A 12,117-nucleotide genomic window follows, 5' to 3' on the forward strand; every position below is an offset into this window, starting at 1 on the left:
GGCTTGCTCTACATAATAATCCAGGATATGTGACAGAGAGGTGAATGGAATTAGCCATGCAATGTGAAATGTTATATATATCCAGCCTAGTAAGCATGCCCCTGGATGACGGGGTATTTCGGCAGCCTGTTTGTGTTCATGAAGCTCATTAGGCTTACAGCAATCAAGGCTTGGATCACTTCCACCTCAGCCACAGCTATTATGCAATGTCATGGATTGTTGCAATGGCAACTTTCCATTTATTTTTTCACAGGTTATCCATTTGTTATTCACCTACCCATTTAACAGCTTGGATAACCTTCACACTGTTTTTAAAAATGTATCAATGGTAATAGAGTGCCTTGCAAAAGTATTCATCCCCCTTGGCATTTTTCCTATTTTGTTGCATTGCGACCTGTAATTTTAATGGATTTTTCTTTGGATTTCATGTAATGGACATACACAAAATAGTCAAAATTGGTGAAGTGAAATTTAAAAAATAACTTGTTTCAAAAAATTCTAAAAAATAAAAAACGGAAAAGTGTGCCTGCATATGTATTCACCCCCTTTGCTATGAAGCCCCTAAATAAGATCTGGTGCAACCAGTTACCTTCAGAAGTCACATAATTAGTTAAATAAAGTCCACCTGTGTGCAATCTAAGTGTCACATGATCTGTCACATGATCTCAGTATATATATACACCTGTTCTGAAAGGCCCAGAGTCTGCAACACCACTAAGCAAGGGGCACCACCAAGCAAGCGGCACCAGGAAGACCAAGGAGCTCTCCAAACAGGTCAGGGACAAAGTTGTGGAGAAGTACAGATCAGGGTTGGGTTATAAAAAAATATCAGAAACTTTTAACTTTCCACGGAGCACCATTAAATCCATTATTAAAAAAGGAAAGAATATGGCACCACAACAAACCTGCCAATAGAGTGCCGCCCACCAAAACTCACAGACCTGGCAAGGAGGGCATTAATCAGAGAGGCAGCAAAGAGACCAAAGATAACCCTGCAAAGCTCCAAAGCGGAGATTGGCGTATCTGTCCATAGGACCACTTTAAGCCGTACACTCCATAGAGCTGGGCTTTATGGAAGTGGCCAGAAAAAAAGCCATTGCTTAAAGAAAAAAAATAGCAAACACTTTTGGTGTTCGCCAAAAGGCATGTGGGAGACTCCCAAAGCATATGGAAGAATGTACTCTGGTCAGATGAGACTAAAATTGAGATTTTTGGCCATCAAGGAAAATGCTATGTCTGGCGCAAACCCAACACCTCTCATCACCCCGAGAACACCATCCCACAGTGAAGCATGGTGGTGGCAGCATCATGTTGTGGGGATGTTTTTGATCAGCAGGGACTGGGAAACTGGTCAGAATTGAAGGAATGATGGATGGTGCTAAATACAGGGAAAATCTTGAGGGAAACCTGTTTCAGTCTTCCAGAGATTTGAGACTGGGACAGAGGTTCACTTTCTAGCAGGACAATGACCCTAAACATACTGCTAAAGCAACACTCGAGTGGTTTAAGGGGACACATTTAAATGTCTTGGAATGGCCTAGTCAAAGCCCAGACCTCAATCCAATTGAGAATCTGTGGTATGACTTAAAGATTACTGTACACCAGCAGAACCCATCCAACTTGAAGGAGCTGGAGCAGTTTAGCCTTGAAGAATGGGCAAAAATCCCAGTGGGTAGATGTTCCAAGCTTATAGAGACATACCCCAAGAGACTTGCAGCTGTAATTGCTGCAAAAGGTGTCTCTACAAAGTATTGACTTTGGGGGGGGGGGGGTGAATAGTAATGCACGCTCAAGTTTTCTATTTTTTTGTATTATTTCTTGTTTGTTTCACAATAAAAAAATATTTGGCATCTTCAAAGTGGTAGGCATGTTGTGTAAAGCAAATGATACAAACCCCCAAAAAATATTTTTTAATTCCAGATTGTACGGCAACAAAATCGGAAAAATGCCAAGGGGGTGAATACTTTCGCCAGCCACTGTATGTCAACTGTGAAAGGGTAATGTCACAATTATTTATTTCCCACAGAGTGTGTGGCATATTTTGCTTATGGAAAAGACTCCTGTTTCTTTTCGCACTCTTCATGTTACATTCATGTACAATCTATACATGTACTTATTGTATACTGTATCATCTTTTTATTACACCTTGTATGCTTGCCATATTCATCCTTTAAGTAATAGTCACATTGAACAATCAAACATGAACAATAGTAGTATAATAAAGGGTTTACCCATCAAAGAATATCCCATATTTTGTATATTTTTGTCTTTCCACTCTTGCTTGGATTGTACAGCAGTAATTAAATTATATACTCTATTTGACAGATATAAAACAAATGGAGCCACATAAAAGCCTCATCATCTCCGAACGTTTCTCTTTCTTCTTCTGAGAGACATTCTGAGTGATATGGATCAGATTGGAAATGGAATCATTTGTTTTGGTTATCAAATGAAGAGTACATAGCATGAGACATTCATACAGATGATTAAACATTTTTTGCTTTGTTGTGTCCTAGAGAGGTCATACTCCTTCTCCTTCTCATGTAGCCAATCACGATTCATCATGGCACAGCAATGCACTCGAGACTGCAGAGACAGAGCTGTTTAGCATGCTTGTTGAATGGTTTGCTTCTTGGAATAAGTTATTTTTTATTGTTTTTATATTGTATTACTTAGTAATGGAATTGTTGTCATGGTAGAATTGTTGTCATACTAGAATTGTTGTCCAACGAACCATAATAAATGTATTTGCCTTAGCTGTCACTTATCAAGAACACATGATTTAAGAAATCATTCACCAACTACTTTTAACGGGACATTTCTTAGTCTTCACAAACCACTAGCTGACAAAGATTTCACATCCATCCATACAAAGTCTATAGAAATTGGATTATGCTACATACTGTGCCTGGGAGAAATTGGCTTGTCAAAACTGGTAGATGTTGATTCGAACACAACATGCAGTATATTTATCCAGCCACGTCTATCACAGGTGTGCATGCATCTTGTCACAGCTCTGTGTAGCGCTATTGATCTGTCTTTGCACTCTCTTCAGTCAGAATCCTCTTGTGGCCATCTCTTTGGTTTATATTGGCACAGTGCGTAAAAATGTCAATAGTGTGAGTGAGAGTCGATGGTGAACTGTGCCAAGCACCTGTCTCTGAACTCAGTGTCCCTCAATGTTGTGAAATGGTTATCCTTGTGGAAGGTTTCAGACCAAGTGAACCCTTGAAAACTATAGGCAGCCATAAGTCTGCAAGATAAAAATCTACCACTCCTTTCACAGCCCTAAGTCTAGATTTAAAGCTATGAAACTGGGCTCTGGATTCTGTATGCCTACATTATGCTATTTTGATAGCCCATGGACACTGTTTTTTCTGCAATCTGAGAACGTGGTACAGGTGTGCTGTATTGACTATGGCCATGTCCGAAATCTGGCTTGCGTACAATTTACTTAAACTGCATACTGTTTACTAATTTTACTACATACTACTTAGAACGTCCTGTTGAGTACAAAAGTATGCAGTAAGCAACAAATGTCAACATACTACTCATCCATATTGAGAAGTCGTCATCGAACGTGCAATTGTGCATGTTCCACACTATATGTTCATTTTTGTGGAGCGCATCACCTATTCTGATGATCAGCTGTTGTTAAACACACGTCCCACTGGGCACAGACGTCAGTTCAACATCTACTTTTGAGTTGTCAACTAACGTCAATTCAATTTGAAATCAACAAATACATTTACCATGTCATTGGACTTAGGTTAAAAAGTTAGGGGATGACCTTTTCAAATCCAATCAGTTTTCGACATTGATTCAATGTCATCACGTGACATTTTTTTGTTGCAATGGCATGGAAAAAACATTGATTCAACCAGTTTTATTCCCAGTGAGGTGGTGTGGAAAGATGATTCTCTTCCTCAATAGTCAAATCACATGAAAAAAAATGTATTTGTCTCATGTGCTGAATACCACAGGTGTAGACTTTACTGTGAAATGCTTACTTACGAGGCCTTTCAAAACATAGAACAGTTAAAATTTATTTTTTATTTGTTTTGCTAAATAATGGTAACTCAAAAAAATAACAACAGCGAGGCTATGTGTGTGTGGTGTCAATATGCGTGTGTGTGTGTTTACTTTTTGTGTGAGCATATGTAGTGTGTGTGTGCGTGCATGCGTGTGTGTGTGTGTGTGTGTGTGTGTGTGTGTGTGTGTGTGTGTGTGTGTGTGCGTGCGTGCATGTGTTGGAGTGTCAGTGTAGTATGTGTGAGTGTGTGGGTAGAGTTCAGTGAGTGTGCATAATAGAGTCAGTGCAAGAATGGCAGTGAAAAGAAAATGTGTGCACCGAATTCTACTAGATGAAAAGCCGAAATGAGTATGATATTTCAACAGGAGAACGGCAAGATGACAGAAATCTGTCAGTCATTGTGAGAGGACATAATTTCTGTATGTGAACCCATGACAACAATGACGGAACAATCTAATTATCTCGAGGGACAATCAAGACGGAACAACATTGTTGTGGACGGAAAACCCACCACCGGCCCAGGTGACAGGCCCAAGCCAAAAGTGTTCAAGTTTCTGAGGTTCAAGGACAAGGTAGCTGTTCTGGAAAGAGCCAAGAACTTGAGAGGAAAGTACATAATCCTCAACGAGGACTATCCTGAAGCTGTGCGCCAGAAGAGGAAATAACTTATCCCAGCCATGAAAGCTGCCAGAGCGCTTGGGGACATTGCTTACATCAGCTATGACAAGCTCATTGTCCACCCTCCCTCCCAAAAGCCTAGAAGGGATGAGAGAGCCAAGCCTATGGGTTCATAGCTTCAACCCCGCAGCACACACACATAACCATACACCAACTGATTATTGAACTGCTGAATGTATTTTTTTTCTCTTTCTTTGTTTGCTCTTTTCCATATTATGTCTATCTCTGATAAACTACCCAGGAAAGGGCTAAAAAATAGCCCATATGACAATAAGAAGATTGTGGGAGCTGTATAGTTACATTTCAGTGCAGCCTTTGATATTATTGACCATAACCTGTTGTTGAGAAAACGTATGTGTTATGGCTTTTCAACCTCTTCCATATTGTGGATTCAGAGCTATATATCTAATAGAACCCCTTTTCTTTAATTAAAGCTTTTCTAATGTCAAACATGTAAAGTTTGGTGTACCGCAGGGCAGCTCTCTATGCCCTCTACTCTTTTCTATTTTTACCAATGACCTGCCACTGGCATTAAACATTATTCAACCATACTGTATATACCCATCAGCAACCACAGCTAATGAAGGCACTAAAACCCTTAACAAAGAGTTGCAGTCAGTTTTCCAATGGGGTGGCCAGTAATAAACTGGTCCTGAATATCTTTAAAACTAAGATAATTGCATTTGGTACAAATCATTCCATAAGTTCTAGACCTCAGCTGAATTTGGTAATGAATGGTGTGGCTGTTGAACAAGTTGAACGGACTAAATTACTTGGTGTTACCTTAGATTGTAAACTGTCATGGTCAAAACATATAGATTCAATGGTTGTAAAGATGTGGAGAGGTCTGTCCGTCATAAAGAGATGCTCTGCTTTATTGAAACCACACTCCACAAAGCAAGTTCTGCAGGCTCAAGTTTTATCTTATCTTGATTATTGTCCAGTCATGTGGTCAAATGCTGCAAAGAAAGACCTACAGTAGTTTAGCTGCAGCTGGCCCAGAACAGAGCGGCACGTCTTGCTCGTCATTGTAATCAGAGGGCTAATATTAATACTATGCATGCCAGTCTCTCTTGGCTAAGAGATGAGGAAAGACTGACAGCATCACTTCTTGTTTTTTTTAGAAACATTAATGTTGGAAATTCCAAATTGTTTGCATAATCAACATATACACAGCACTAACACACACACTTACTCAACCAGACATGCCACCAGAGGGCTTTTCACAGTCCTCAGGTCCAGAACAAATTCAAGGAAATGTACAGTACTATACAGAGCCATGATTGCATGGAAATACCTTATATCTCATATTGCGTGAGTGAACAGCAAACCTGGTTTCAAAAAACAAATAAAGCAACACCTCACGGCACACCGCCTCTCCCCCACGTGATCTACTTGTTGTGTGTATGTACTGACATATATGTGTAACTGATAGATGCGCACACACACACTACATGTTACTGTTTTTAAATGCATTTTTTGTTATTTGTCGGACCTCAGTAAAACTAGCAGTCGCCATTGGTGTCGGCTAATGAGGATCCTAATAAATCAATCAAATCTAAAGTATACTCGATTTTCTACATTTCATATACTATAAAACTTTGTTTTTTCACATACTGAAACGACCTACTATTTAGGATGCAAGTATGGGTATTTGGACATGGCCAATTCCATGAGGAATTTCATCAGTGCAGTACCCTTTAGACTAAATGGATGAATTTCCTGTATTTAGTCTTTATGTTTGTTCTTTCTCCATCTGTGTTGCACTGTCACATTGAAATCCCACAGGGAAAAGTATGTTTAATGTTGACTTAAACACTGTTGTTGGCTAAATCCAACAAGTTGAAGGACCAATCGATATGGCCTGTCACTTGAAATTATATCAACAAATTTGACATCCAAATGTCATGACACCTTGGGACCACAACTTGTCACATAGTTCATAGAACTGCAGAGTCTAATGTGGTGCATTCATCTACATAGCTACAGCTTCTAACATAAATTCATGGTCATTCGTGTTCCAGGCTGTATCACAACCGGCTGTGATTGGGAGTCCCATAGGACGGCGCACAATTGGCCCAGCGTCATCAGGGTTTGGTCGGTGTAGGCGGTCATTGTAAATAAGAATTTGTTCTTAACTGACTTGCCTAGTTAAATAAAGGTTACATTTAAAAATGTAAAAATTAAAACTCCATCAACAAAGAACAACCAATATTTGCATTGTTTTTCAGTCAGAGGTTATTTAACAGTACAATGGCATTTTGACTTGGTAAAACCTGACAATAAATAAATGTAGGATCTTTGTTTCCATTCGCAGGTATTATATACTGGTGTTTGTTTGCTTTATCCATGGTTTCTTCCAGGGGACGACATGCGAAATGTAAACCGTTCTTTACTGTACAAACACAGCTTAATCACCATGACACTTGAGATTCAGGGTCTAGGAAGGTGCTACAGTTCAATTTCTTTGAATATGAGGCATGAAGGGTAGGCATGGCTGGGGAGGCACACAGCACTGCCACTTTATTTGTTTCATGCGTTGTCCCCCCTGCTTAAGATTTATCACTTTTACTCTGCTCACTGGCTGGTTCCTATAATGGAAACCTCAGGCTCCTCAGTGAGAGGGAAAAGAGAAAGGAAAGAGGATACCTAGTCAGTTGTACAACTGAATGCATTCAAATGAAATGTGTCTGCCGCATTTAACCCAAGAGGGAGATGCTTTAGTAGTTTTATCTCTGTTGTTAAAGGCAGTCAATCGTCTGGATTCTGAGGATCCAAACTAGAGAAGTACCGTATGTCTAATTAGAGAAGAATTGGTTTGTCTTTTTATTTGTCTGAGTTCGACACATGGTTAAGACTTTGAACAAACAGCAGAGAGCGACAGTATGTTCTCATGGGTGATTCATAAATTGTGCTTCGTCTTACATTAGGGGTCATGTATGCCATCGCAATGAATATGTATGCCATCGCAATGCACTACACTGGATTGCCATTGACATTGCAACGAGACTCATTGGGAAAATGCCTCCCCTTTGCTGTGTTCTTACGGCGGGGGCGTGAGACGGACTGTATGCTAATGAAACATTGTCACCATCTGTTGGGTGTCAGGTAGGACAGGCAGCACTTGAACAAGAGACCCTGAGAGGAGCTTTTCCTATCCGATTTCCTTGAATGGTTCTGAATCGAGAACATCTCGAGTCCATTTGAATGTATGGCACTCAATCTCATTTCAAATGAGGCAGAAATGGGAGCGGCTACTGCTATGTGCCCTTACACTTGCCTCGGAGCCCAAACGCTGTGCAGCCAGCAGTGTGTTTAATAACCTGCAGCCGACATGCTGTTTTATGGGCGAACAGGGGTCAATTTCCCTATCTTTCTCTTGATAATTAAGCATAAGCACTCCTGTACTTCGTTTTGGGACATTTATGAGACAATGTCATTGTAGAACCTTGAATAGAGTCAGTGAGGATAACATACACTTAGTCACGTAGCCATGTCACATAGACAGGATGTCATTTATTCATTAGGTATGATAAATAGATATTCCCTGGATTTCTCATGGGCCAGTGGAATAATCAAGTGGAACATTTCTCAAAGAAAACACCAGAAGAACCATAACCACAGACATACAAGTTGTGTCAACCCCATGACATGTATGATTATGGAGCTGAATATCCCTCTTTGTGTGGTGCATCTAAAGATAACAGTGACTTAACCCTGGCACTTTAAATAGTGGTGACCTCAATTAATCTCATCATAACTCAGTTTAAATACACTTGAAGAACAGCTGTATTTATTTTCCTAAGAGGCACTGTTGACGGCGTAATCTTAAGCAATGCAGTTGCCTCATTAAGAAAATACTGAAAAGAAAGCGTGAAAAATGTCCATGTTAAAGGTTGCTTTTAAAACCTCTGATCAAAACACAACTATCCTACTGTCTTTTCATAGAGCAGGGCTGTCCAACCCTGTTCCTGGAGAGCTACCCTCCTGCAGGTTTTCACTCTAACCCTGTTCCTGGAGAGCTACCCTCCTGCAGGTTTACACTCTAACCCTGTTCCTGGAGAGCTACCCTCCTGCAGGTTTACACTCTAACCCTGTTCCTGGAGAGCTACCCTCCTGCAGGTTTACACTCTAACCCTGTTCCTGGAGAGCTACCCTCCTGCAGGTTTACACTCTAACCCTGTTCCTGGAGAGCTACCCTCCTGCAGGTTTACACTCTAACCCTGTTCCTGGAGAGCTACCCTCCTGCAGGTTTACACTCTAACCCTGTTCCTGGAGAGCTACCCTCCTGCAGGTTTACACTCTAACCCTGTTCCTGGAGAGCTACCTTCCTGCAGGTTTACACTCTAACCCTGTTCCTGGAGAGCTACCCTCCTGCAGGTTTTCACTCTAACCCTGTTCCTGGAGAGCTACCCTCCTGCAGGTTTACACTCTAACCCTGTTCCTGGAGAGCTACCTTCCTGCAGGTTTACACTCTAACCCTGTTCCTGGAGAGCTACCTTCCTGCAGGTTTACACTCTAACCCTGTTCCTGGAGAGCTACCCTCCTGCAGGTTTTCACTCTAACCCTGTTCCTGGAGAGCTACCCTCCTGCAGGTTTACACTCTAACCCTGTTCCTGGAGAGCTACGTTCCTGCAGGTTTACACTCTAACCCTGTTCCTGGAGAGCTACCCTCCTGCAGGTTTTCACTCTAACCCTGTTCCTGGAGAGCTACCTTCCTGCAGGTTTACACTCTAACCCTGTTCCTGGAGAGCCACCTTCTTGCAGGTTTACACTCCAACCCCAGTTGTAACCAGCCTGATTCAGCTTTTCAACCAGCTAATTACTAGAATCAGGTGTGCTAGATGAGGGATGAAGTGAAAACCTACAGGGCGATAGCTCTCCAGGAACAGGGTTGGACAGCCCTGTCCTAGAGCATTTATCTCCTGCGGCAGAGGTCAATGCAGAAAAAGTCTGAGGCATTTTATTTAAGATTGCAATCAATGAGAAATGCCACATTTCCCTGTGAGAGTACAGTCCTGGATTTGCGCGAAACATAAACATTTTGGTCTTCACACAGAGGCATGGTTTTTGTTTGGGTGTTGACCTCTCTACCTGTTCCTCCATGAAACACTCTCCATATGATGCTAACTTGGTGATTTTTCCCTCAAATATCAACCAGGCCGTAAATGGTGGACCACTCTTTAATGTCTGAGCCCTATTTACGAGATATCTGAAGTATATACTGTGTACATGTACCACGTTGACCTGTGAGTACTGCATTTTCTCACACAGCAATCAATGGTACAAATTCCCATCTCCTGCAGGTTTAAAACTTTCCGGAAAGCACTTTACATTTAAATATTCCAGCCATCCACGGTTCAATATGGTTGGGTTGATTACCATTTCTGATAATACCTGACTGCTTTTCCTGATAAAAGTCGATATAATTTCCCTAACACTGACGTCAGTACATTAGTAGAGTCAATGTATTGACGTAAGGTTATGATTCAAGCTGGTTTTAGCGCTTGACATAAAGGATGGCTATCAGCCAACACATTCATAATCCACCCAACAATCCCCCTGTGGCCAGCTCAAGGACAACCTTCCAATGGTTCCTGGTCTGCTGGATTTTACTGTGCTTCAGTGCCTTATTGATTAAGTTGATAATTTACTGAATGTTGTAAAAAGTCAACCTTTAGGGCGGGGATCATCAACTAGATTCAGCCGTGGGCCAATTTTATTATTGAGGGGATGGTCAGGGAGCCAGAACATAATTACAAATAATTAGTAGACTGCAAATTGAAGCACAAACAGATATAATGTTTGACTAAAACATAATCATTTCAAAACATTCCTAAATGTTTATATGATCACGTGTCTCTCTATTATGGTTGGGAATACTTGGGAACGGATTTCTTGGTGTTTTTACAGTCTTTCATGTCCAACAATGAAAACTTACTCAGAAAACTTGGGGGGCCAAAAAACTTGGCCTGAGGGCCGCCATTGGTGAACCCTGATTTTGTTATCCAGGAATGGATCAAGTTCATCTCAATCAGGAGGAGGGTGGGAGTTCCTGGAGACAAGAGATAAACACATGCCGCAAGCCTCAATTCTTTCATTCCAACCATCAGTACAAGAGAGGAAGCTGATCTGGCCCACTTCAACCATCCTGAGACAAATGATTCAATGAGTGATTCATTGAATCATTTGTCTCAGGATGGTTGGAGTGGGCCAGATCAGCTTCCTCTCTTGTACTGAGAGTCAGAGGTGTGAATCTGACATACAGTATGCTGGTCTTCCAGCACCTGAGATGGGCAGCAGAGCTCCAAGAAATCTGCTGCTATGAAGCTCATGCATGCAACAGCTGCCAGACTGCCACTTGCCAGTTGGAGGACTTTGGCCTGCAGCCACACAGCAACATTCAGCCTGCATCCCTAATGATCCCTGACAAATGATCCCGCCCAGCATTTGGACGTTTCCACTTCTGATGTCTGACATGGGTTCTATGTTTCTCATGTGTTTCCCCTGCATATCCTTATCTTGTCATCTTTCCAGCCAGAGGAGATGATATCCTTCTATTACTATGTCTCCCAGTTTGTAATACTGGATCACTCTCAAGGCAACATTTATCCAAGCTTAGTGAGTTATTCAGCTGTCTCCTGCGCTAATTTATAACGTGCTCTCTTGACAAACACTATGACTGGTGTCATGTCAGCTGTCAGCAGCACCAGCCTCAGCTGCAGGAGTAACAAGACACATCTTGTGAAATGCTTGAGCCTGAGCATTGTGCCAAGAGGGCTTCTGTGGGCTGCCATTGTTACAGTGTGTTCAGGCAGAGACTTAGCCACCAAAAGTCTCTCCGACTGCTGTCGCAGGTCTTGTTTCTTAAACATGCATACTCCACTCGATGTCACAGTATCCAACTCTACTTGTACATAATATCATAATCCTCTCATTATTCCTCTCTTGCTATTTCTCGCTAGTTTCCTGCCGCTATTCCCTTCCTTGCACCCCGCCTTCTCTCCCCCTTCCCTTTCTCCTTAAATCTGCAAAGTAAGAACTTGGCAGCTCTCTTCTGACCTGGGTGAACCCTCTAAATTGTGATGCACTGGTTCCCTTGGATTGTTGTGCAGACATCAGTGAGGCTCTGTAAATCAGGCCTTTTCCCTTGTACTGCTGCAGGAGGTGGTACTGGAGGTTCCTTTTGCCTTGTGATGGTCATGGTGCTGAGAATTGCTACAACGGTTTGTTTCTGTTTATCCTGATACACCCCAAAGTTGCTATTGTTTGAAATTAGAGATGGTGGCTGAATGAGGATTTGGTAAGTAAGCCATGCTGCTTTTGTGCCATCCATAACATTAATTCCCACACCCCAGCAACGAAAATTATATTTTGAGAATGTTTCCTCTCTCCTTTCCTCTCCT

Source organism: Salmo trutta, chromosome 13 (assembly GCF_901001165.1).
Source record: "Salmo trutta chromosome 13, fSalTru1.1, whole genome shotgun sequence".
Taxonomy (NCBI): Eukaryota; Metazoa; Chordata; class Actinopteri; order Salmoniformes; family Salmonidae; genus Salmo; species Salmo trutta.